Source organism: Canis lupus, chromosome 1 (genome assembly GCF_011100685.1).
Source record: "Canis lupus familiaris isolate Mischka breed German Shepherd chromosome 1, alternate assembly UU_Cfam_GSD_1.0, whole genome shotgun sequence".
NCBI classification, from domain to species: Eukaryota; Metazoa; Chordata; class Mammalia; order Carnivora; family Canidae; genus Canis; species Canis lupus.
The window spans coordinates 28,851,627-28,877,204 of record NC_049222.1 but is presented as its reverse complement, the minus strand read 5'-3'; the positions used below and the strand labels follow the sequence as shown (position 1 = coordinate 28,877,204).

General features: G+C 37.3%; 1 protein-coding gene and 1 long non-coding RNA gene across 4 annotated transcripts in view; one reads left to right on the top strand and one right to left on the bottom strand.

Moving 5' to 3' along the window:
* Window positions 1-25,578, bottom strand: part of PDE7B (phosphodiesterase 7B) — a 307,910-nt gene that overhangs the window by 143,686 nt on the left and 138,646 nt on the right. The window lies entirely within an intron of this gene.
* LOC111095400 lies at window positions 480-25,133 on the top strand. Of its 2 annotated transcripts, none has more exons than XR_005353546.1 (4): window positions 480-841; window positions 4,893-4,937; window positions 14,017-14,171; window positions 23,198-25,133. It is a non-coding gene; the product is annotated as an uncharacterized LOC111095400 (long non-coding RNA). The 2 variants fall into 2 exon arrangements; XR_005353547.1 differs by lacking the exon at window positions 23,198-25,133 and adding an exon at window positions 17,150-17,227.

The following is a 25,578-nucleotide window of genomic DNA, read 5'->3' as shown; positions in this document are numbered from 1 at the left end:
TATTTTGGCGATACTTTATACACTTATTAAACCCCATTCTGCTTCTATCTTTAATTAATTAATGTATTTATTTATTAATGAGAGACAGAGAGAGAGAGAGAGAGAGGCAGAGACACAGGCAGAGGGAGAAGCAGGCTCCATGCAGGGAGCCCGACATGGGACTCGATCCCGGGTCTCCAGGATCAGGCCCTGGGCTGAAGGTGGCGCTACACCGCTGAGCCTCCCGGGCTGCCCTACCTCTATCTTTAAAGAAAAATTTCAAACTGTTGAGAGAGTTTATTAATTTTGACCTGGCTTTCCTCTCCATCAGTTAAAATACAGATGTAAACACAAACACACACACACACACGCGCGCGCACACACGTGCAAAACCACCTTGGTTTCACAAATGCAATTCAAATGAAGTTCAAAATGAGTGAGGAGGGAAAAACCAGGTCTTTCAACTTTGTTTAATATAGTCTAAGTAGAAGAAGCTCAAACAATTTACAGTGACCTTCAAAAGAAATAGAAATGTAATAACTTCAGCCTTAACTAATCTCAAGGAACGGTGCCAGCAAATAGGGAGAGAGACTTGGTCTGCAGACCAACCACATAAGGCAGCACACATCTCCACTGTCACATGGAAAGGGAGGAGAGTAGATGGGGCAAGATGAGGTAGGAAAAATAGATTCACAGTTTGATTTCATAACAGGTGTTTAAACTACGACCAAGGCTTCTCTTATTCACTTTCCAGATATGTATTAATAATGAAAGAGAGAGCAGAAGGGAGAGCCTCTTGTGTAACCATTTTCAGACACCGGGGACCTGCCTGGCTTCCTCAACCCAGGTTCTGGTTTTCACTGTGAGTTACCGCTTCTTCTGTTTCTTTGCTTTACACATTTAAAGAGAGAAATCAGGGTTTAGCTAACATGAGATCTCTATCTTGGCTCTCAGACATCTTATTATTATTATTACTTTAAATTTTATTTATTTGTTTGGGAGAGAGTACGGGTGAGAGAGAGCACAAGCATCGGGAAGGGGTATTGGGAGAAGCAGACTCCTTAGCAGCAGGGAGCCAGAGGCGGGACTCGATCCTAGGACCCTGGGATCATGACCTGAACTGAATGCAGACTTTTAATGCTTAACCGACTGAGCCACCCCGGAGCGTGGATCTCAGACATCTTAATTAATGCTAAGTTTACTGTCTCTGACAGTTAACCTACAACAAACTAGTCCAATAAGACAGAGGTTGAGAACACAAAGGCAGGAAGACTTGGTTTTCTCCACTTTGCTCCTCCTCCCTGCTGTTGAAAACCCATACATTTAAAAAGACATTATTTTGTAGTAACAACCCCTCCCCCCAAAAAAACACCTCAAAACAAATAAACAACTCCTCCATCCCCTGCTATTCTCTCCATTACTGAACAACCTGTTGTTTGTTTTGCTGTGTGACAATGCTCCTCTGACTTAAACCTTTCTAGGATTTCAGAACTTATTTCCAATTGTGGAAGATTGTAAGTGGAGTATACTTTTCATAATTTCATATCCTAGTGCATCAACTTCTGAATAAATAGCTACAGCAATGGAATATCCAAAACAACAGCCTTCTAAGACTACTTAGGGTTACAAAAAGTATGTTTCGATCTCAACTCACCACTGAGCTTTGCCTCAAACTTAGTGACTTCTCCATAAATGGGTATGATGCCAATAACTACCTTACCTGTCACACTGAGATCTTGTAAAAGTAAAATAAGACTAACCTGTGAGTTAATTTAAAATTGTAATGGGCTATGAATTTTTTTATTTTTATTTTTTTTTATTTTTTTATTTTATTTTATTTTATTTTTTTTTAAATTTTTTTTTTTGAATTTTTTTAAATGATTAGTTTTAAGCTATAAGATATTATAATGGACAATTTACCTAAACTCAAATTTTAGCCATGCTTTCCTGGGAATTATTAGAAAGCAGAAAAGTCAACCACCCAACTGTTGTAGTAGGTCCTACTTTGGAAATTTGTGTTCCCCAAGAGAATGCAGAAGCAGAGTAAATCAAAGGTGGGGAGGGGGTATCAGAGCACTGGACAGTGGTCCGATGGGAGAGGTAGTGAGGGATTTAATGTACAAAGGTGGGGTAAAGTAGGCAAAATGATTGAAGTGTGGATGAGAATAGATAGACAAAGGACAAAATAAGTGGTAAAAAAGAAGTGTCTGCATAGAATAAATATTGTACCTGCCTTCTGGAGGTGTTAAAACAGCCCATGAATCATACCTACAGTGTCAGCCTGCATCATTATTATTTAGTGCTCTGGTTAGTACTGTATAGGTTCTCTTGCTTGGGAATTTCAATTTCTGCCCATAATGACTAATAGTATATTTGATGTTCATGAATTGTACAGCTCTGTCATATGCTGTGGTTGTGAACATTTGTGTTTAGGCCCCTACACTAACTCAAGTGGGCCTCACATTTTTTGCTTGGGAGTCTGTATGCCTCAAGCATTTTTACAAATTTTTTCAAGATTTTGTTTATTTATTTGAGAGAGAGAGAGAGAGAGAGAGAGAGAGACCATGAGTGTGGGGAAGGGGCAGAGAGAGGGGGAGAAGCAGGGAGCTGGAAGGAGAACTCAGTCTCAGGACCCCAATAACATGACCAGAGCCAAAAGCAGGTGCTTAGCTTAACCAATTGAGTCATGCAGGTGCCCCTATAATTTTTTTTAAAGATTTTATATATTTATTTTAGAGAGACAGAGGGAGAGAGAGAGAGAGTGAGCAGAGAGGGAGAGAAAAACTCAAGCAGACTCTGTGCTGAGTGTGGAGCCCAACATGGGGCTCGATCTCACGACCCTGAGATCATGACCTGAGCTAAAACCAAGAGTCAGACACTCAACTAACTGTGACACCCAGGAGCCCCACATTTTTATAATTTTGATTGCTCCTTGCTAGACTCCATTTAATTGATGTGCTTTTAAAAGAAGTGTAGTGTGTAAAACCAAATATAATGTTTAAAAAGTGGCCTAAGCAAAGTCAGAAATACATTTCTACTTTTTTTTTTTCCAGTGGGAGCTATGAATTTTGGAAGCTCTCAATAATTAGGCTAGGCTGAGTAGACCTCAAGGAGGCTGGAGGACAGATGATCTAGACAGCCCTCAAAGAAATGAGGAATGCCTGAGTGAGGTTTTTTTCTCTCTTAATATAATAATAACAATAAAAGCTAGACCACTAAAAACACATAGAGAAATTATCAATATAACATAACATAAAAGGAAAACGAGAAGGTGGTAAAAAAACAAAATCTTCTAACAGGAGCTTTTGGTTCCTTTGACATTCATTAACGCTTATGTTTATGGAGTTCGAAGTCAATTCGGAAGAAGGTAATTTCAACTACTACAGGTGTAGGGAGTATAATCTTACTGCCTCTTCAAAGTATTCTTTATTTTTTTCCCCTATCACTTATTACCTCCTGGTGGTTATGAATTACATAAAATATCTATGCCTGCAGGTGTCTCTCAGGTGCTATTGCAGAGCAATGCTTTTCAAGTGCTTAGTGTGCATACAAATCATCTGGAGATCCTATTAAGTGCAGAGTCTGATTGGGCAGCTCTGGGTGGGAAACTAAGACTCTGCATTTGTATCAGACTCCCTGGGGTTGACAAAGCTGCTGGTGGTGGACCACACTCTCAGTCCCAAGGCTAGAGGGCTACCATGTAGCAGATACTTTCTGCCTCTTCCATATTAGTTATTTATGAAAGAATATGCAGCCGGAGTCCTAATCTTTACAGATACACATATTAGGACTCTTGAAAACAATCAATACTGGCTCAAGTCAAACACTCTCAATTGGAAATAAGCAACCAGAACCACAGTGTAAGAGCAGGACTGTATCCAGTGACATTCATGACATTGAACAACTACTTGGCTTTTAAATTTTGTTTCATTCATTCATTCATTTCTTTCCCCCTATGAATTAGCTATAAAAATATGGTTCAAGGTCCAGTATAAGCCACTGTGATGAATAATATATATGATGGACTCTTAACTTCCAAGCAAATGGCTATTTTTGAAGATCTTTTCTCACCAAATGTGAAACAAAATCTGCTTAGGCCAATTTTGCCATTCTTCCTTCTTTCCAATATTTTGTTGGTCTCCTATTGCTATGTTCAGAATAATCAGAATATACAGGAAAGTCATCGGGTCTTTGATCTCCATCATTAGCGATACTCTCACCAAGACCTGCTCCTTCATTTGACTTATTAGACATCTATGTAAAGTGGTCTTTGGATGAAGCCTGGTAATCTTTCCCACTGTGATATTCCAGGCACAAGTGAATGGTGGCCAGATGATTCCACTAAGCAAAGATGGAAAAAAAGAAAGTAGGCATTCACAGCACTACAGCCATGGTGCTGCTGACTCAGAGAAATAGACTGCAATGTCACAACCACAGCAAAACACAAAACACAAGAGATAAATAAGATAAACTCTGCAACAGGCTGCACTCTTTATCAGGTATTGCTCAGAATTTATGCAGTCCAGGCGTGGTATTTGTGGGAAAGTGGTGCCAGAGGCAAGAGGCATGTGAAATCAACTGGAAGACAAGGGTAATCAAGAGCACGAGGCTAGAACACCACCACTTCTACGTAATTAAAAATTTGTACAGTTAAAAAAAATTGTACAGTTAAGTAAATAAGAACACTTAGAATAAATGAAAGCATCTGCCGGTAATTGGAAACACAGTTTGGTGGTTTTGTTTTGTTTTGTTTTTCCATTGTCTTTCCTTCTTCTTTCTCAGGCTAACTGCTTTGCTATGGTTATGAACACCTATATTTCCTGTTGTTCCCAGGGGGTAACTGAAAAAAACAGGGAAGAGAAAGATGGAAGATAGTAGATTAAAACTAATATATATCATGGTTATTATTTTAGATGATTTGGAACCCTGTTTTCCTCTGCATTGGAAGGAGAATCAAGGTAAGGTGAGGCCACTTAGTAGATAGCATACAGACCATGTGTAAGGCATTCGCTGTATAGAACAATACGGGCATTCTCTCCCGCCCCTCCCCTCTTGATATGTAGCATTGCTGGAAGAATAATAGCGGCACCATTATCGAGGAAAGAAAGTCTAGCACCCTAGAATATCTGAAACATTGTTGTATGGATCAGGTCTTCATCATGAAAAGATTCTTTAAGAGTTTCCTTTTGGCAACTTTCTTTTCCAGCCCACATTCAAATGCTAACTACATTTGCTTCTTCTATTCCATACATTATCTAAAATGATTGCATATCCTTCTGCCCATAGCATATGGTTACTAACTGGTCTCATCCTATTTTCTTATCTGAACCCTTGAGTCCTCTTACTCTCTTCTCCATGACCACCTTCCTGAATTCATTCCACAGTCTGATAATGAGACTTCTTGCATTCTTTGTTCTCTGATCCACCATTGCTTTTGAGGTTAATGTTTTGTTGCCTATTTTAAGTGCAAGGTAAAATATGCTTAACTTTGACTTGTGTATGTTCACATACCTTGCTACTCTTACATCTGTGTATTTTGATTAGCATATAAGGGGTCAACTCCAGAATCACCTTTTAATAAATGCCTTTTCAATGCTGTTATTACTTTTTTTCTGCTTTCAAACTTTGAGGAATCAATTGATTTGAGCTACTATTAAAATGTGTTTTTCAAACCTCTCATTAACCATTAAAAAAAAAACTCAGTGAAGTCTTATTTATCTTTAATGGTTGCAGCATTGTGAATTGGACGTATTTTATGATCTTGTCATTTTCAAATATGTAACAAATGAAAAGCGATGAAAATATTAATATTAATCTGACACAATGCGAATTATTACTTATACATATAGTCCAAATTCCTATATGGGGCATTTAATGCTTTCAAAAATAGGTTCCCCGCTCACTTAGTTCTGTAAACTCACTGAGCTTACATTTGACACACAAAATTTCTGTGAAAATTATACTGTTGCCAGACATGCCAGAGGTGCTGTTATATTTTGTATGGTAAGTAGAATATTGGCCTCCCAATGATATCTACTTCCTAATGCCTAGAACCTGTGAATATGTTAGGTTACATGGCAGAAAGGAATAAAGGTAGCTGATGCAATGACTATGTCAGCCGATGCTGACATTAATTAAAATAGGGAAACACTTCTGGATTATCAGACAGGCCCAGTAAAACCACAAGGGTCCCTAAATGTGAAAGAGGGAAGCAGGAGGGTCAGTGTCACAGTGGTGAGATATAAGACTCACTGGGCATTGATGGCTTTGAAGACAGAAAGGAGCCCTCTAGAAAAGTAATGAGTGCAGCTTCTAAAAGAAAAAAAGGCAAACAGCAGATTCCCTCTTGGAGCCTCCAGAAGGTTATGAAGACCTGTGGACACCTTCATTTTGGCCCAGTGAGACCTATTCCAAACTTTTCATCTTCAAAACTATAAGAAACATGTTGTTTTAAGCCACTAAATGTTTGGTAATTTGTTACTGGAGCCTTAGGAAACAAATACATCGTCGCTCACTTTGTTGGGAAAGACTTTTCCATTCATCAGCTTCAGAAAAAGTCTCCTTTTCCTTATGAAAGCTTTGTGCTCCACTTCAGATCACCTCTCTGTTTAAACAAAGCAGGCACCTCTTAACCATTTCATTGATCTGCAAGATAACTTCATTTGTATCACTATTTGCCTCTGATGCTCTGTCTTGTCTTGCAATTTAGACAGAAGGGACCATTATTTCATACTTTGCGACATACAGTCCTCGTGATATACTCTTCATTTATCTATTGATTCATTCAGAGCATTTATCTGAGTGGTTCTCAATTTACTGAGTGCCCCATGCTAAGTGATTGGTATATACAAACTTGGATCCTATACTTAAAATTAATTACAAATTTAATGGAGAAACAGATACACATATGACTATAAAGCACAATGAATTGTAGGGCTACAATGTAAATATGGACACAACAGTCACAATTTGTGTTTGTTATTAGTATGATGTCGAACAACTATTTTCAGTACATTTTTTCCATATCTTGACAGTGAAGACAAGGTGTAGGAATCTATATAAAACTTTTAAAAATTGTGAACTATATTATACAGAGTTTGTATCTAGCCAGGAAAACATGAGTGGTTGGTTATATTTTTGCTGATTATTTTTTATTTGCTGATAGAATTTTCAGAAGTTTAGCTGTAATGATTTTAAAATTTCAAGAATAATTTTACTACTTTTCTCTGGTGAGTTGATAACATGTTGCTAGCAAAATGGTAGCTTAATGGTAGTTCTTATTCTAAGAGAGCAAAGAAAGACAAATCACGCAGCGTTAGGGTTTTAAGGGACTTTAGAAACAAATTAACAATTTCAATTAGATTATGTCTTAGCTTCAGTTGCTATAGTAAAATATCACAGACCGGGTGGCTTAAACAGCATAAATTTATTTCTCAAAGCCTTGGAGTCTAGAAGTCTGAAATCATGGTCAAGTTCTGGTGAGGGTCCTCGTCCTGGGACTGCTGTTTACTGTACTCTCATAGAAGAGAGAGATGTCACCTTTCTCGAGTCTTTTCTTATAAGGACGCTAATCCCATTCATAAGGGATTACTCTCATGACATAGATACCTCCCCCAGGCCCTATCTCCTAATACCATCCTACTGAATTAGGGTTTTAACATATGAATTTTGGCAAGACACAAACATTCAGTCCATAGCAGATCATTTTCTAGTTTTACCAATCATGAAGCATTACCCAGATACCTTAAGCCCTGGATTCCCACAGACCTGAGCACAGCCATTTCCTCTGAGTTCTTATGGACTTGGTCACAGTACTAAGCATTTAAGTGAAATGCCTTATTTTCTCCTTATGAGAACCCAGATGAGGTAGGTACTATCATGAACCTCCCCCCCCCCCCCCATGGAAGTAATTTGCTCAAAATTCATCTGCTATCAAGCTTTAGAAGGATGATTTGAACCACAGCAGGCTGATTATAGAGCATTCCCTCTTAACACTGTGCTATACTACCTGTGTGGCTAAGGTATTGGATAAAGCAGTAGGAACTCTGTTTGATTCATAGACTGTAACTATGTCTGGCTGTATCACTGTATCACAATAAACACTTAAGTGAAGAAAGACAGAAGGAAAGAAAAAATAATTATGACCCCTGCACCTATTTCTATAGCTATTCTTCATGGCAGGTTTACATCTTGTGTTCTTCAAGCCATATACACTGCCATGCGGTCATGACTGTCACTATCAGATTGGGCTTTCTTTAGATCTCTGCTACACCTCTGTCCAGGAAGTGCTGAAGAAAGTCCTGCTTCCTCAGTATGACCAGGGAGAAAGAACATAATGCACATGAACATTTTTAAAAATTTAGATGAATGTTCCTCCCAAAATGGGGTGGTTTCTTCAAGTCAAACCCTACACTACTAAAGTAACTCTATTCCTTATGAAAAGTGACTTGATTTACCCCTTGTGATTGCCATTGCCATGCACTGGAACTATCTGGGAGTAGTGATGAAAGACGATCAGAGGAGTTTCTATGTTGTTTAAACATAACTGCAGCAGAACTAGAGAATGATGATGTGGAATTGGTGAATGGAGTCCACTAGATTTATCCAAGGCCGGAGAGATATTTCCCTTTGGGGGCTATTTAGCAAGGCTTCTGCCAGTATCACTATGCCAGCTGCATCTGTGTTTGCTAGACAGCTTGGCCAGAAAACGGGGAGGGAAGAAGGAGCCTTAAGTGTTTCCGAGTGTTAAGGAAATAACTTGGGTCACTTTTTGCATGGATGATGATACATGTGGGAAATTCAAAGCTGGTCCAGCTGATTTCTATCCTGGAGTACTGGACCAGGGAGGAAGCTGAGGACAGCCATGTTTCCAGCAGACCAGGGATCTTCTGTTTTCTGCCTCAGTTCCTTTCCTTAGCTTCACTTCCACATGGTAAATGTGGTTATTTAGTCATTTATATTCACAGTCCTTCTGCTAGGAAATGTAAGCCTATAAACTTCACATCATCTTTACATAGCACCTTCTTTTTTTTTTTTTAATTGTTTTTATCGAAGTTCAATTTGCCAGCATATAGTATAACACCCGGTGCTCATCCCATCAAGTGCCCTCCTCAGTGCCCGTCATCCAGTTGCTCCATCACTCCACCTACCTCCCCTTCCACTACCCTTTGTTTCCCAGAGTTAGGAGTCTCTCATGGTTTGTCTCCCTCTCTAATTTTTCTCACTCAGTTTCCTTTCACTATTTATAATCCCTTATAATCCCTTTCACTATTTCTTATATTCCCCATATAAATAAAACTATATGATGATTGTCCTTTTCCGATTAACTTACTTCACTCAGCATAACACCTCCAGTTCCATCCACATTGAAGCAAATGGTGGGTATTTGTCATTTCTAATGGCTGAGGAATATTCCATTGTATACATAGACCACAGCTTCTTTATCCATTCATCTCTCAATGGACACTGAGGCTCCTTCCACAGTTTGGCTATTGTGGACATTGCTGCTATAAACATTGGGGTGCAGGAGTCCCAGCATTTCACTACATCTGTATCTTTGGGGTAAATACCCACTAGTGCAATTACTGGGTCAAAAGGTAGCTCTATTTTTAACTCTTTGAGTAACCCCCACACAGTTTTCCAGAGGGGCTGCACCAGCTTGCATTCCCCCAACAGTGCAAGAGGGTTCCCCTTTCTCCACATCCTCTCCAACATTTGTTGTTTTCTGTCTTGTTGATTTTTGCCATTCTCACTGGTGTGAGGTGGTACCTCATTGTGGTTTTGATTTGTATTTCCCTGATGGCGAATGATGCAGGGCACTTACTCATGTGCTTGTTGGCCGTGTGTATGTCTTCTTTGGTGAAATTTATGTTCATGTCTTCTGCCCATTTCATGATTGGGTTTTCTGTTTTTTGGGTGTTGAGTTTAATAAGCTCTTTATAGATCTTGGATACTAGCCATTCTTCTGATACGTCATTTACAAATATCTTCTCCCATTCGGTAGATTGTCTTTTAGTTTTGTTGACTGTTTCTTTTGCTGTGCAGAAGATTTTTATCCTGGTTAAGTCCTAATAGTTCATTTTTTGCTTTTGTTTCTTTTGCTTTCATATATGTATCTTGCAAGAAGTTGCTGTGGCCAAGTTCAAAAAGGGTGTTGCCTGTGTTCTCCTCTAGGACTTTGATGGATTCTTGTCTCACATTTAGATCTTTATCCACTTTGAGTTTATCTTTGTGTCTGGTGTAAGAGAATGGTCTAGTTTCATTCTTCTGCACATGGATGTCCAATTTTCCCAGCACCATTTATTGAAGAGACTGTCCTTTTTCTGTGGATATCCTTTTTCTGCTTTGTCAAATATCAGTTGACCACAGAGTTGAGTGCCCATTTCGCACCTTCTTTTATAAAAGCATTGCAAAGTGACAGAAGGGCTTGGCTCTTCAGAAACATTCCAAAAAAAAAAAAAAAAAAAAAAGAAAGTATGAACCCTGGGCAAATCATTCTGACCTTCAGGATGCTCAACTACTTTCAGTATTCCCCCTTTTTTGGACCCAGTAATAATTAACAAATTCATTCACTTATTTGGAAAAAAAGAACAGTAAATACTCCAAATCTTTGCCTGATTAAATTCAATTAAATCTAATTATTCCATGTCTTTTTACACATTATAATTGATGTCTTATTTTATCTAGCATTTGCCTCTAGGTCTATTTTTCATGTAAAATTTGCTTTTAATGTTTATGACACATTAGGTCATAGGAGTACAGGTGTTTATTTCTTTGATAGCTTCTTTAGAGTGCCTCCCAAAGTGGTCTCGATCTCAATGAATGCTGAAATAGCACTGTTGTTTCTGTGGAAAAATATGGAGAATGTTCTGTGTGGGACAGCCACAGCATTTTTGGGAAACCTCAGAAAGGATACTTGGTGTTGCAAAATCAAGTACTCTTTTTGACCTAAACTATATATTGGTTTTCTTGAAATTACCTCAGGGTTAGAACTTTCACCCCATTAACATGGTTAGTAAAGTCATGTTTTCCTTCAAGAACACAAATGTATAAATAAAAGGGATGGGTTATAGAGGCACTTGAGTGGCTCAGTTAGTTAAACATCTGACTCTTGATTTCGGCTCAGGTCATGATCTCAGGGTTATGAGATCGAGCTCTGATTCAGGCTCTGTGCTGGGCATAGAGCCTGCTTAAGATTCTCTCTCTCCCTCTGCTCCTCTACCCTCCACTCATGTGCTCTCTCTCTCTAAAAAAAAAAAAGAAAGAAAGAGAAGAAGATGTGTTATAGAAAAATACTTGAGATTTCACTTAAGATTCCCCTAATTGTTGCATCTTTCTCATCTCTAAGCTATTCACCAAATGTGCCACTATATCTGTTTTCTTCAAGTTGCCATTTCTTGGGAGTTTTCCTTTGGAACCTTTGAAGACAGAGTTTTCAGAAACTAAACAAAATAGCCTCTATTCTCCAATAGAACCAGGGTGTTGGAAAGATTAGACTGAGTTTTTGTGTCAATTGAGAGGCTTAAATGAAAATATTTATGGAAAGTATATAGAACAAGGCCAGGCACAAAGTTGGCACTCCACAAAAGCCAGATATTATCATTTCCTTCAAATTATCTGCTCTCTTCTCTGTGGGCCTGGCACCAGTAAGCCCTGGTGCCATCAAGAGATCCAGAACGTGATATATGAAGAAAAAAAGATAGAAGAGGTAAAGTAAGAAAAAATAAAGATTATGCGTTTAGTGTGGAGCAGTCAATGAGATAGGGGGAAAAGAAGATAAAGATAAAAAAAAATAAAGTTAAAAGGAAAAACTTACAGGTTTTCACTAGCAATGATCTTAAAGGATACTCCAACACCTTGGAGGTTATTGGCACTGGGCCCTTCATTTTAATATTGGTCTGCTGTCATTTTATCCTTCATGTTCTAACTTCTAGTATGTGTTTCAGATCATCTAGAAGATTCTTCAGATCTAATTCTATAAAATGGGTTAAAATAAATGTTTTTGGTTTGATCTGTATAGATAACCATAAACATCAAATGCTGAACTAGTTTCTTCCTAAATCTCTTGAAACCCCCTGTAGCATAATTGTTCCTAGAGGAGAATTTTTCAGATATCATTCTTTCCTCACTCTCCATCAAGGAGTTAGTTACTAAATTATCAAAGTTACTGTAGTTACTGAATTATCAAAGACTTTCTTGGCAAGGCATTGTCACCTATAAGTCAGTCCCTTAGGACATTGTAAGAAGCATGTCCTTGGCTGGTAGATAGATAAAACACTCTGGAAATTCCTTTACCTATTTAGGCCTTAGGAACATCATTAAGGCCATTAAAGTAGCACTTTTCTTTTTTTTTAAAAAAAAGATGTTATTTATTCAGGAGAGACACAGAGAAGCAGAGACACCGGCAGAGGGAGAAGCAGGCTCCACACAGGGACCCCAATGTGGTACTTGATCCCGGGTGGGACCCCAGGATCATGCCCTGAGCCAAAGGCAGACACTCAAATGCTGAGCCACCCAGACGTCCCAAAGTAGCACTTTTCTAAATGATATCCCCATGGCCTGAAAAAAAATGAAGCAATTTCAAAATCTTCTATTAAAATTTTTTTTTCTTTTGCCATGAGATGGTGCCCATAATGAAAGAACTCTGAGATTTCTTATGAGAGTGTGACCCTAGGTGACAAAGTTTTTCTAGGTGGTCTCAGAGCCACAAGACTTCATTCTTCTTGTGCTTGTCAATAGCCAAGACAGGAAAGTAAATTTGACAGTGCTGAATAATATTTATTAAGCACCTTCCACAGAAGGCAGCCCTCATCTAGGCATGACGCGAAGCTTTGAACAAGTCAGATTTTACATTCCAGTAAGAAGAGCCAGAAAGTAAATACACAAGCACACAAATACATTAACAAGAAGATATTCAGTGGTTATGTGCTACCATAAACAAAAATTAACTAATTAATTAATTAAAATTTGTTTTCTGGGAATTAATTTCTGAATCGTATAAACAATGACATTCTTGCAAGGCACACTGTACTAGAAAAATATAGGCTAAATAGTCCTAGACTGTCCTTAACTTTATTCTTCTTACTTGGTTGAGCACTTTATTCCCAGAGAATCATTTATTAACCTCAGAAGTAAGTCAATTTAAGAATAATACTTTGTATTTCTGTAGTATTTACTTCTATGATTGTATTTGAAAGAATTCACTTAGTAAGATATATAAAGACTTCATGAAGTGGACACAAGCAGAGACTAGAGGCTATATTTTTGTAAAAATAGAGACTAAGATGAGTGGGTGGCCATGAAGCATTTCTGGGTCTACCGAGGGAAGGGGGAAACCCAGGCATGTGCCACTGAAGGTGAGAAATGCTTGGTCACAAAAATCAGTTAATAGATAGGCTAAGTCCTAAATGATCAGTGAAACAGAATCACCAACATTTTTTTTATAATGAGAATGTTTTTCTTTTTTTAAAGATTTTATTTATTTACTTATTTATTTATTTGAGAGAGAGAAAGAAAGTGGGAGAGAGAGCACGAGCATGAGCAGGAGCGGGTGGGGGGGAGGCAGAGGGAGAAAGGGAGAAGCAGACTCTCCACTGGGTAGGGAATCTGATGTGGGGCTTGATCCCAGGACCCCAGGATCATGACGTGAGCTGAAGGCAGACGCTTAACTGACTGAGCCACCCAGGCACCCCGGAGTGTTTTTCAATATATATATTTTTAAAGTATGGAAATATCTTAAGAAACATCAGAACTTTATTGGACTTATTTAAGGCAATTTAGGATTTCATATTGTTTTGTTTTGAAGGCACCATGTTCTTTTCGTTGCTTAGAGTATTCAAAGGTTTTCATTTGACTCAATAGCATGATAGTCCAGATTCATGCCAAGAGATGGCCTTCTTTTTCTGACTGGATTGGATTCAAGATTATTTGTGATGATGAGGAATTAATTGTAGTTAGTCAGGTTGACCATAATGCTCATATGCTAAGTCCATACTCATGCTAAGTATGATATCTCCATGCTTGTCCAATACCACTTAGGAGAAGGACCTAAAGTCTTCAGGTGAAGAATATGGTCCCAGAATGATCACATATTGATCCCATCTGTATGGAGCTACCGTGAAAGAAGACTACATAATACGAGTCTGAGACTAAATAGAGAATGTGCAGAAGTGATGCTCTCAATGAAGAAACAGGTGAAAGAAAAATCAGTCCTTATCTCAAATGCTGTTTTGTCTCATTTATGGGTTTCCCAAGGATTCTGGGGGTGGGAGTGTGTCTCCCTGACTTATGTTGGATTCAGTGATCTGCAATGTGGGGCTGAATATATTCTGTCTCACCAGTCATGCTGAGATTGGGATTCCTCTGGTGATCAAATGATTTGTCCCAAATGATCAAGATGTCTGAAGAGTTACAGATAAGAGTCAAAAGATAACTGTGCCTTTCAAAATCTCAGGTCACTGTTTAATACAACTGAAAGTTTAACTCCCGATAGTATCCATCATAGTCCTTAACCACCTAGTGCAATGGAAGTAACGTAAAGATGTTGAAATGTAACAGGCTCAGTAAAAAATGCCTAAGGTAAGAATGTTTAGGAGTTTGTGTATTTCCAGAAAATGTATTCATTTTCTTTCTGACTACATTTTATGTTAAAATATTAGTGGTGAGATTAAAAGTTACCAACTCCTTCTTTTTTTTTTTTCCAACTCCTTCTTAAACCATGCAAGAACTCATTTACCATACTAGTCAGAGGTGTTTGTATATTGCCTGATGTAAGACTTGATCACAACTTTGATCACACAATTCAAAAATTTATATATGATGCAAGAGTGTCCAGTAAAGCTGAAGATTAAAGTTTGTATTGTTAAGTTTTCTGAGTTAATGATGAAAAAATTAATTTTGTCATAGCCCTCTAGCTAATACTATCATCAGAGGAGGTGTATTTAATCTTTACTGGTATTTCCTATTTAAGCCCCTGACCTTAAAAAAATAAATTTGGATGAAATTTTTTAAAAATATTTTATTCATTTATTTATTTGAGAAAGAGTGAGAGACAGCAAGCACAAGCAGGAGGGAGAGGGAGAGGAAGAAGTAGGCTTCTTGCTGAGTGCAGAGGCTGATCCTAGGGCCCTGATATCTTGCCTGAGTGGAAGGCAGCCACTGGAACTGAGCTACCCAGGTACCTTAAAATTTGTTTTTTTTTAAATATGAAATATGTGATACATTTTTGTTCTACTTTAACAATTTAATAATTTAAATGACTTTATGATGAATATCAATTATACTTCAAGGACTTTTTTGGTGTTTTCAGGTCGTTTGCTCCTATGATAAATGGCTCAGGCTATTATGGTTTTTAAAAGTTTTGGGTCAACACTTGACAGGTTTTTAGAAGTCATTTTTATTGTTTTTAAGATGATTGGCTATAGTAACTTGTCCCCTACCTTCAGTTCTATTGCTTTAAACCATCTTAGAGGCTGCGAAACCAGCTGGTTAAGTGTCTTGTAAATAAGGAGGATTATAGTTAGCTACTGATAATTTCTCTTAGAATGCATAGATGAGAATTCAGCTACTTTGCCTTTTATTTCCAGAGGTCTTTTTGGCTTACTTCTGGTTTCCCTGTTCTGTTCCAGAGATGATTAAATTTGCCCTAGGCCTTCCTGCCCAATATTCCAGTAGCTGTGGCGTGGTTCTAGTGGAGAGGCCAGGAGCTCTGGAGCAGATTTCAGCTGCAATTCTGGTTCTGTCATAATCCTGCTGTGTGATGTTGGGCAAGTTACTTTACCTCTCAAGCCTCAGTGTCATCAGCTGGAAAATGAGAATGAAAATAAACATTTCCCAGAGTTATTGTGAGGATAAAATGAAGTGTGTGGTATGATAACTAATATTTATAGAACATTTATTATGTGCCAGGTACGTAGTTAGCACCCCTAAATGGCAGCTCCTTTAGACCTGACTTTGTGTTTTCGCTAGTTGGACTTTACACAATTAATCCACTGAAGTCCTCATACACTTTTCTCAAATGCCATAGAAAATAACAAGAAGGTAGAAAGAGATGAATCGGAAAGAATCTACTATGTACAGCCATGGGGTTAGACATTTTACTTATATTATATTATCTGATCATCTCAGCAACCCTTTGGAATAGGACCTATTATCCCCATTGTGCAGATGAGAAAAACAAAGCCCAGTGGGGTTATTTTACACTTTTTTTACATGCTAACAGAGAAAGTAGCAAAATAAATAGAATAGAATAAAGTCGGGAACTTAATTCTATCAGAGTAAATTACAACACTGATACGATATTAATAATCTAGTTACTTTCTTCTTGTTTATTACCGAATCATCAATCATCATTTTCATTTATACAGTTAAAATAATATAATTTAAAACATTTTTCCATAATAGCAAATTCACTTTATTCATCCTAAATAGAAGTTCTCATAGATTCTTGCATGAGTAAAAGGCTAAATTACTTTGTCTCAATCATAAAACATACTGAGGCTTGTTTTTGCTGCCAAAACTGTTCTTTGGTTTAGAAAATTTCCCCTAGGTCATTTAGAAGTATTCCCAGAAAAGATGAAAATGCCAAAAACCTGGTCAAAATTTTTTCAAGTATTGCACCAAGAATGGAAGGAATTTGGGAATCAAGAATGTATATTTATCTGGTCACAGGGAGAATAGGAGTTATCTGAATGCCACCCACTCAGTGTTTGTCACTTTCTTTCCTGGGTGGCTAATTTCCCCTCATGCTCTGGCTAACTTCATGTATTGTGTGGTCAATCATCCTACCTTTCTCTTATTTTCAATTTTATTACTTATCCTCAGGAGGAAGGACACCTGAGAAAATTTCTTTTGGGGCTTCATGTTTTCAAAGGAAGGTGCAAATTAGATGTAGTAAATTTGTAATTCTATTTCCATCTTTAAAAATAAATGTCATTCAGGCATTGGTTTGCTCTGTCACCTTGAATCAGAAAACAGCTCCATCTGGTTTATTTAGTTTTTGATAGCTCACACTTCAAAGAAAGGCAAGGGTTATATCCGCTGATAATTTTGCAAGCTTACGCAAGCAAAAAAAAAAAAAAAATATTTCCCTGACCCCTGCAGTGATCAGTATGTATATCCTGAAGCACCAGAGATCTGATGACGTCTATTGTGGTTTGCTGACTCCCAACAGGCTTGATTCTGCCAGCTTGACTCCGGAAAAAGAATCCCACCAGCTTCAAGCAAAATTGTGCCCAAGTAAAGATTGCTAATAAAAATATCATGGAATTGGCTCTGGTGCTACTTTTGGTCTTAAAATTCTCTCTGTGTGTGTGTGTGTGTGTCTGTGTGTTTGCATGTACATGCATTTATGTGTATTTTAACTTCAGCATCTGTATTCAACTTAATCTTTTAGAAGCTCTAATATACTGTGTAAGCTTTCAGGCAAGGTTCTGGCAATGCAACTTCATGCAATTGGCTTCCACTTTCCATTGATATCCATGTAGACTTCCCAAAGTCAGGTTTGAGTCTTAATTTATGGAAAAGTAACAGAGGGCTAGTATGTTTTATGCATTATTATTTCAAAGAGATGAGTTTTTCAATAGAAATACGCATCATCATTTTTAAACTTCACTTACAGTTTATACGCTACCTACTTTCAAAATAACCTGTTTATTTCTAGCCCTGTCCTGGTTTTGCAACCACTGTTTACTCTGGATGCCCCATCAGCAAAATAGTGATAATAATACTTGCCACCTACTTCATTTCCTAGTGGTGTCTTAAAACCAATGAATAGAGGTCTGCATGATCCCCAATCTCTTTGAAATACAACAGCTTTATAGCTTACAAATTAATTTCAACCGAGCTAAAAGTTACACCCTGGATATAGAATTCTATAAAAGCATGCAAAAGACGAATATATTTGTAAATTATGTAATTAAATTAATTTTAAAATGAATGGACTATATATCATATGTATATGTATACACAAAAAGGAGGAATACACTCAAATTGCGAAAAATATAGTTATAGAAAAGCTTAGAAAATAATAATGAATATTCTATAGAAGTTAATATTGATAGTGGTTATCAGCATTGGTGGTATTTTGGGTAAGTTTATTTTCTTGTATATATTATATATATATAGCTTTCTTATATATTCCAAGTTTCCTGGAATGAATTTGTAGCACTTCCAAAATCAGGAAAATGATCTCAATAGATATTTTTATAAAAATTAACTGGACAAGAAGGAAATTTCTCAGAATGCAAACAAGCTTTTAAGAAAAAAAATCCATTGAACTCTTTAAGTACTATAAAAGTACTATACAGTACTTAAAGTTCTATAAAAATTATAGTACTTGGGTTTGGACCCAGTTTACAATAGGAAGCTCAAGGAAAATCTATCATTAAAGGAAAACACTCAAATCTTTGGCCATATCCAAAGTCTCTCTATTTATCCAAGTTTCTGTGGTATGTCAGCAGTTAGATCTAATCTTATCTGTTCAACCTAGCACACTACTGAGTGTCCATAAGTTTAATATATTCATAAAGTATAAAAAGGATATTCCAATAGGTAAATTATTCCCACTCGCCATCACTCCTGTCACACTGGATTTCTTTAGGTTCTTCTACAATGCTATAGGCTCTCTTCCTTCTGGGTCTTTTCACATTCTGGTTCCACCTTTCCGAAATGTTACCCACAATCCTTCACCAGGCACATTCCTTTACCAGGCTAATTCTTACACATATTTTAGTTGGCTCTCACTTCTTCACAGATCATATCCTGGTCCCCAGACCAAATCTGAAGGCTTTACATATGCTCCTGTGGCTGTCCATGTTCACTCCTAAGACCACACTTGTCTTATCCACCACCTCTAGTCTGAAAGCCATTTGGAGGCAGAAATTTTGTGCCTGGTGCACAGTAAGTGTGATTCACCAGAGGGCTGACTTCCTCAGTTCAACAAATCTTCCTGTCTATTGTTTGTGGAGAAAGAAGACCTTAGTATTGGCCACTTATCATGCCTAAGTTTTTTTCCCATGAAAGAATTGGTGAAAAAGAGAAAGAAACTTTTAAGATTTATTACAAGGAAATTTTAATTTAACTTGCTGCATAACTTAGTTATCCATTAAAAAAATAACTTGGCTTAGTCTTAGAGAAGTGACTACATACACAAAGGAATTTTAAAATAAAAAGGATGAAAAAGATTTTTTTTCCCTCTGACTATGGTAAGTTTCAACGGCAAACATTTGTGTTAGTTCTACACATGTTACTTCAAAGATAACATGATTTGTCACTTCTTCTTTGAAAAATATCCTACATCTGTAAGTCATTAGCTTTTGTCTGGCTCTTCTATTACTGGATGAGACCCTTGAAAATGTTTTATGTATCTCCATTTTCCTAACTGTAGAATGGAGCTAATTTTACTCTCCACAGTGAAGAGAATGTGGGAAAAAAAGTTAATACTAGAAAATAGATGTTAACTGACTCTTAATGAAAAAGGAGAAACTTATTTTCATACTATAGCTTAATTTTCAGGGTACTGTTTTTAACCAAAAGAATTATAACCTTATTTTTCTTATATATTTAACTAATACATAGTCTGTATATAGACTTTCACACACCCCTTTCTCAATTCCCAGCTAAAATGACTGAATTGCTGAAAACCTTGTATTTTTGAAACTTGGCTCCATGAGTACTCACAAAAAAATGGAAAAGACATTAAACACACATTGCTCACTCCCTAACTTTTCCATATTATGACTCCAAAACTATTTGTGAATAGGCATTCATAAAATGAGTTCGTTGGGACAAAATAAAGTTACTGACATCAGTTTGGCTAAGACTCTAGGCTAAGACTGCATGTCAGTCTCTGAAGGCATCTTGATTTCTCCCATTCTCTGGACATTGCTGATGAGGAGGAGGACCTACAATTCACAGTGTGAATTGATCAACAGATCAAGAGTACACAGTTTCTCAGGAAAAAGTGAGTCCTAAAGGCCTCGTTTTGCTGGTAGTGGCTCCTCCTGAGCAATCAGAAGATGGGAAAGTGACTGTAGACAATGGGCTGGGAAGGAGGTGGGTACCCCATGGGAGTAAGATGAGTTGAGAGAGGGGAGATGTGGCATATTTTTAGCTAAAGCTGTTAAATTGGGGAAGTCAAAGGGGTTGCTCAAGTGCTTTTTTTTTTGGTTTATTTTTCCTTTATCAAATTGTTGCAAATGCGTTATTAGCCTGGGGTTGGCTTTTCTACCTTACGATAGAGATATACACAAAACAAAGACCTTAAATTCTCATCCAAGGCAGACACATAAACCATATTCTAAATCATTATAATTTCTCAAGAACTTCGATCCCCCCAATCCAATAAAATTTACACTCTTCAACTTCCTTTTTAAAGAAAAAAATGAAAACAGAAACCTGATGACAGCTGTCTACATATCCTATAATTCCAAGCCCAGCCAGCTTGGATTTTGTCAGAGGTGAGGACCTAATTGAGCCTGTTCATCACATTAGTCACTATCCATAGTGTTTATCCCTTGTTAATTCAGACACTTAGAAATATACACATACTCTAATGCTTCCCTACTCTGATCAGTCCACAGCAAGACTTTGGTTAGCAAAGACAGACAAATTTGGGTAAAAAAAGAGAATATCCGAAAGACCAAGATCCACATTTGGACAAAGAGATATAGCAATCATGCGAAAGAGTGATTCCAAGGTTGGTCAACACAGCAACTATTAATAAATATTTCTATTATGAAATAATTGTATTTACCATACTTTGGCTATATGATTCATATCCTGTAGTATTTCCAAATAAGTAGTGATAAACAGATGCTTGGTGACCTAAAATCAGTCTCACTCTGAGAAGAAAGATGCTCTTTCTATATAATATGCCCTTGAGAAGGGAGGTGACTACATACTGGGAGCCATAGAATATTGCTAACAGAGCAGCCTGAGAATCCAGGGCAGATTCTTTTTTTTTTTTTTTAAGATTTTATTTATTTATTCATGAGAGACAGAGAGAGAGAGGCAGAGACACAGGCAGAGGGAGAAGCAGGCTTCATGCAGGGAGCCCGATGCGGGACTCGATCCCCGGACTCCAGGATCACACCTTGGGTCAAAGGAAGGCGCTAAACCGCTGAGCCACCCAGGGATCCCCTCCAGGGCAGGTTCTATACATATTTCTGTTGTAAAGAAAGAAAAAGGAAAATAAAAAAACCTTTCCCCCCCCTTTTTCTTGCTGTTAGAAGTGAAAAATCACTATTAGGATGAATCTCTTTCTTTATCAACCATCTGTGAGAGTAAAACAGACAAATCCCAGTTTTGTGATTGAGTCTGAGATGTGTGTAAAGCATAAATTTCCAAGGCAAAGGGTCTTGGTAATGTTAGCATTTGACTGAGAGGTGGGCTGCTCAGCACATGGCATAGATAGAATTACAAGTGAATGAACCTCCCATGCAGAAAATCTGGAAGCTCCATGTGCACCCTTACCAGGCCATCAGGGGCTAGACTTTTGGACTTGTTTCTCTGAACTGATCTTGTTCTAGCCCTATTTACAGGACTTTGATGTTTTCCCCTAACCTCTTGACCCTGACCTCTTATGTTTCTGTGATCCCGGGTATGGAATACAGTTTTCATTACTGTGTTTCTGACTTTCCTTTCCATTTGCAGCTTCTTGTTTTCTTCAACTTGGCTTGCATACTAGAAACTGACTCCAGATCTTGTTAGCTTTGTCAAAGTATCTGCTAAGCCTGAAATGCTTCTTTTAGGAGATAAGAGAAAAACTAGAATGTGAACTGAAATAAACGAGGTCTAGGAATGGAATCAGGTCCAATGCCTACCCATGCTCCTGTGGGGTGGAAGTTCCTAAACCCTGGTAAAGAATGTCTAAAGGTTGACTTCAAAAAACAATCAAAGATTCCATAGTTTTTGAACCCTGTGATTTCTTTTTTTTAAATATATCATCTGATTATGAAGTATCCCTCAGGTTATACAATATTCTCACTCTTCCCAAACTGTACTGAACCACAGACAACTTATTGGCTAAAGTCCTCTGATGCTTCTGGCTCTAAGGAATCTATCTCTCCCCTACGAGTGTGTGGCAGAGAAAAGATGATATGCTCACTGTTCTTTTTCTTCTTCTTCCTTAGTACATAGGAAAATTATATTTTTCAACCCCCCCTTGCAGTAGATTTTGGAGCTGTATTTCTGAGTTCTTTCTATTTTTTCCTCCTTTCTTTCCTTCATTACTTCCACTATTTGGATCAGAAATAGAAAAAGAATGAGTTATAATATCCTAGTATCACATTTTAGAGTTTTAAAGTCATGGCTGTGAATTTTAAGGCAAGGTTAAAAAATAATTCAAAATACATATCATATTGTATATTTAAACTGAAACATATTGTTTATTATGATAAATAACTTACACTATGTATTTTTTGCTTAGTCTATAGGAACTAGGTTTCACCACAGGCTACACCGTTTCCTTCATGTGGTCAAAATTCTAACCAGTGGCAGAAGGAATGATGGCAAAACTCTCTCCTCATTATATAGGTTGACCTGGAATGACTGTGGAAGGTCTTCTTTCTCTACTTCCATGAAACATTGTTACGTAATTATATAGAACTTTTATTCTTAAAGTGATTTAAAATATATTTTATCAGTTAGGTCTAGCACAGTTTATGAGATAAAATTGCAAGAGTCTATGAATGAAGCATGGGTAGGTTTTGCCAAATGTCACACGGTCTACAATGGTAAGATAGTTTGGAAAATAAGTTTTCTGGCTCCATTTTCAGTGGCTGTGTGTGTGTGCGCATGTCTGTGTATTTTGTAAAATGTGAGAAATGCTTCTTGTAGTAAGAGGAGAATAAAAGGACAATTCTAAGAAGGGAAGAATCATGTATAATCTCTGCCTACTGACATTGCTAACATTTCCTGTTACCCTTCTATTTGGAATAGTCTTATACAGATGCATACTGCATATATTATATATTATGTATATATCTTAGCTGGCATTATATCATTTTGTGTTCTTTTTCACTTAATGTAGATAAATATTCTTGTCATAATTTTTTGCAAATATAGTGTTTAATGGCTGTATGATGTTTCAACATATGTTTCTATGGCAAATTCATTTCTCCCCAATTTTTAGGCATGTAGATTATTACTAAATTTTATCTTTTATAAATAATGCTATCAAAACATCTCTGTACAAAAAGCTTTTTTTTCTCTATTTCAGATTATTTTCTTAGAAGAGATTCTTAGTAGTAGAATTACAGAAAAGAAACAAACGTGTACACGTTCTCTCTACCACATGAACTACTTCCTCTGCTTCTTGAAATTATCACATAGTCAGTAAACAAGCACCACCACCACCACCACAGATGAGCTCAGAAATAAAGTCACAAGCTTGAAGAGGATGATGACTTCCAGCTTCCTTCTGGACCTGGTTGCTAAAGTGCCAGTTGAAGATTGGGGAATGGGCTGTTTCTTAACAGTCTTAATATTTAGCCGCAGTATTGTATTTCCAAGGAACTGTGGTTGGAATTTACTGTCACTAATTCTCACAGCACCGTTCTGCTCTAAGTGGGGGTTGTTATTTCTCAGAGAGGGAAAACACCTAAAAACATATTTACTGTATTCATCCCGGGGTCCTTCAGATTTACTTATACATGTGCTATGCACACTGGAAAAGAATTAGGGTAACCAGATGGATTTTTCTCCTCAGCATTGGATCAAAACAACTGGGCTAAGATTAAAGACTACATTTTGGGTCAAATGAGTATATTTCTACTGTTTAACATTCCAGAATGGGACTGAGAATGAGTTAAAAGGAAGAGAGGACACTCCTCTGTGCAACAAAGCTAGATTGTTTAAATGGGTTAAATTGATAGAGAATGAAGTTACAAAATGCTCCTCCTTGTCCTATATTGATAAAAATCTGTACTTCTGTCTCTGTCATTTTCCTGCCCTTTGTAGTGGTAGAAAACTGTGTTATTACTTTCTTCTAAGTTTTGGGGAGTCTGTATAATATTTAATTAAAAGGAAATCAAAATAATATATTGTATAAAACAGCTAGTTGCGGGATCATCTGGTAGATCAGTGGGCTTCTGAGTGATATGATTTTTTTTGGCTCAAAAATATTTATGATCTAAATAAGAGCAAGTATCTTTGCTTAATCTATTTGAATAAATCTAGAAATCTAGAAAAATTAGTTTGAAAGACATGCTTGTTTATAAGCGAGACAATAATTATGCCAAATTGTAAAGTCATGATTTTGAAATTAGAAAATTCTGTGCTATTTTTCTAAACATATATGTTTAGATTTGTATGTTTGATACTAAGGAATTTATGTCCTCATGGGAAGGTTCCTGTATCTAAGCAATGTCACCTTCAGATAGAGGTGTTTTTCTTAGTTAAGGATGAGCTTTAAATGAGAGTTAATGAACTTGAAGAAACATTAAGAAAATCTTTCTGTGTTTATCTCTTTATTTAAAGAAAACTGGGAAATTAGTGTTAACAATTACATTTTAAAAACAATTTCAATACAATAGGCTCTTAAAGAGAACAAACTTCTAGGATTATTTTGATTCTCTTTTCACTACTTTTTATTTTCATGTATTCCTAATTATTCCCTGACAAATATATTAACTAGAATATTTCTTTTTAACTGACTCAGATTGTTTTATAGTAAGATACTTTTACATGTAATAGATATGGCCAGGTCTTTGAACTGGTGTCCCTGGGCTGGTAAGATTGTCTTTCTCAGACCAATCAGCTTATCAGAACAGAAAGTACCTTATTTTGTATGTAGCAGGGATTAGAGGCACTCTACACACCTTCAAGAACTTCACCATGGCTATCTTTTCTAACAGTGGGGAACAATTTTCTGTGCTCCTCAGAAAAGACAGAATTTCCATTTGTATACAATGGTGTTCCTTTTCCACTGTCACCTCTCAACTGGCTCACAGGGAGTGTCCTTATTGGCTGATTAAGCAGGAATTAGAGATCAGTTTTGACAAAAAAGTACTATTTGCATCTCTTTCAGAAGTGAAACTTATCTTTGGGGTAAATCCCCAACAGTGCAATTGCTGGGTCGTAGGGCAGGTCTATTTTTAACTCTTTGAGGAACCTCCACACAGTTTTCCAGAGTGGCTGCACCAGTTCACATTCCCACCAACAGTGTAAGAGGGTTCCCTTTTCTCCGCATCCTCTCCAACATTTGTTGTTTCCTGCCTTGTTAATTTGCCCCATTCTCGCTGGTGTGAGGTGGTATCTCATTGTGGTTTTGATTTGTATTTCCCTGATGGCAAGTGATGCAGAGCATTTGCTCATATGCATGTTGGCCATGTCTATGTCTTCCTCTGTGAGATTTCTGTTCATGAGTGAAGTAAGTCAGTCGGAGAAGGACAAACATTATATGTTCTCATTCATTTGGGGAATATAAATAATAGTGAAAGGGAATATAAGGGAAGGGAGAAGAAATGTGCGGGAAATATCAGAAAGGGAGACAGAAAGTAAAGACTGCTAACTCTGGGAAACGAACTAGGGGTGGTAGAAGGGGAGAAGGGCGGGGAGTGGGAGTGAATGGGTGACGGGCACTGGGGGTTATTCTGTATG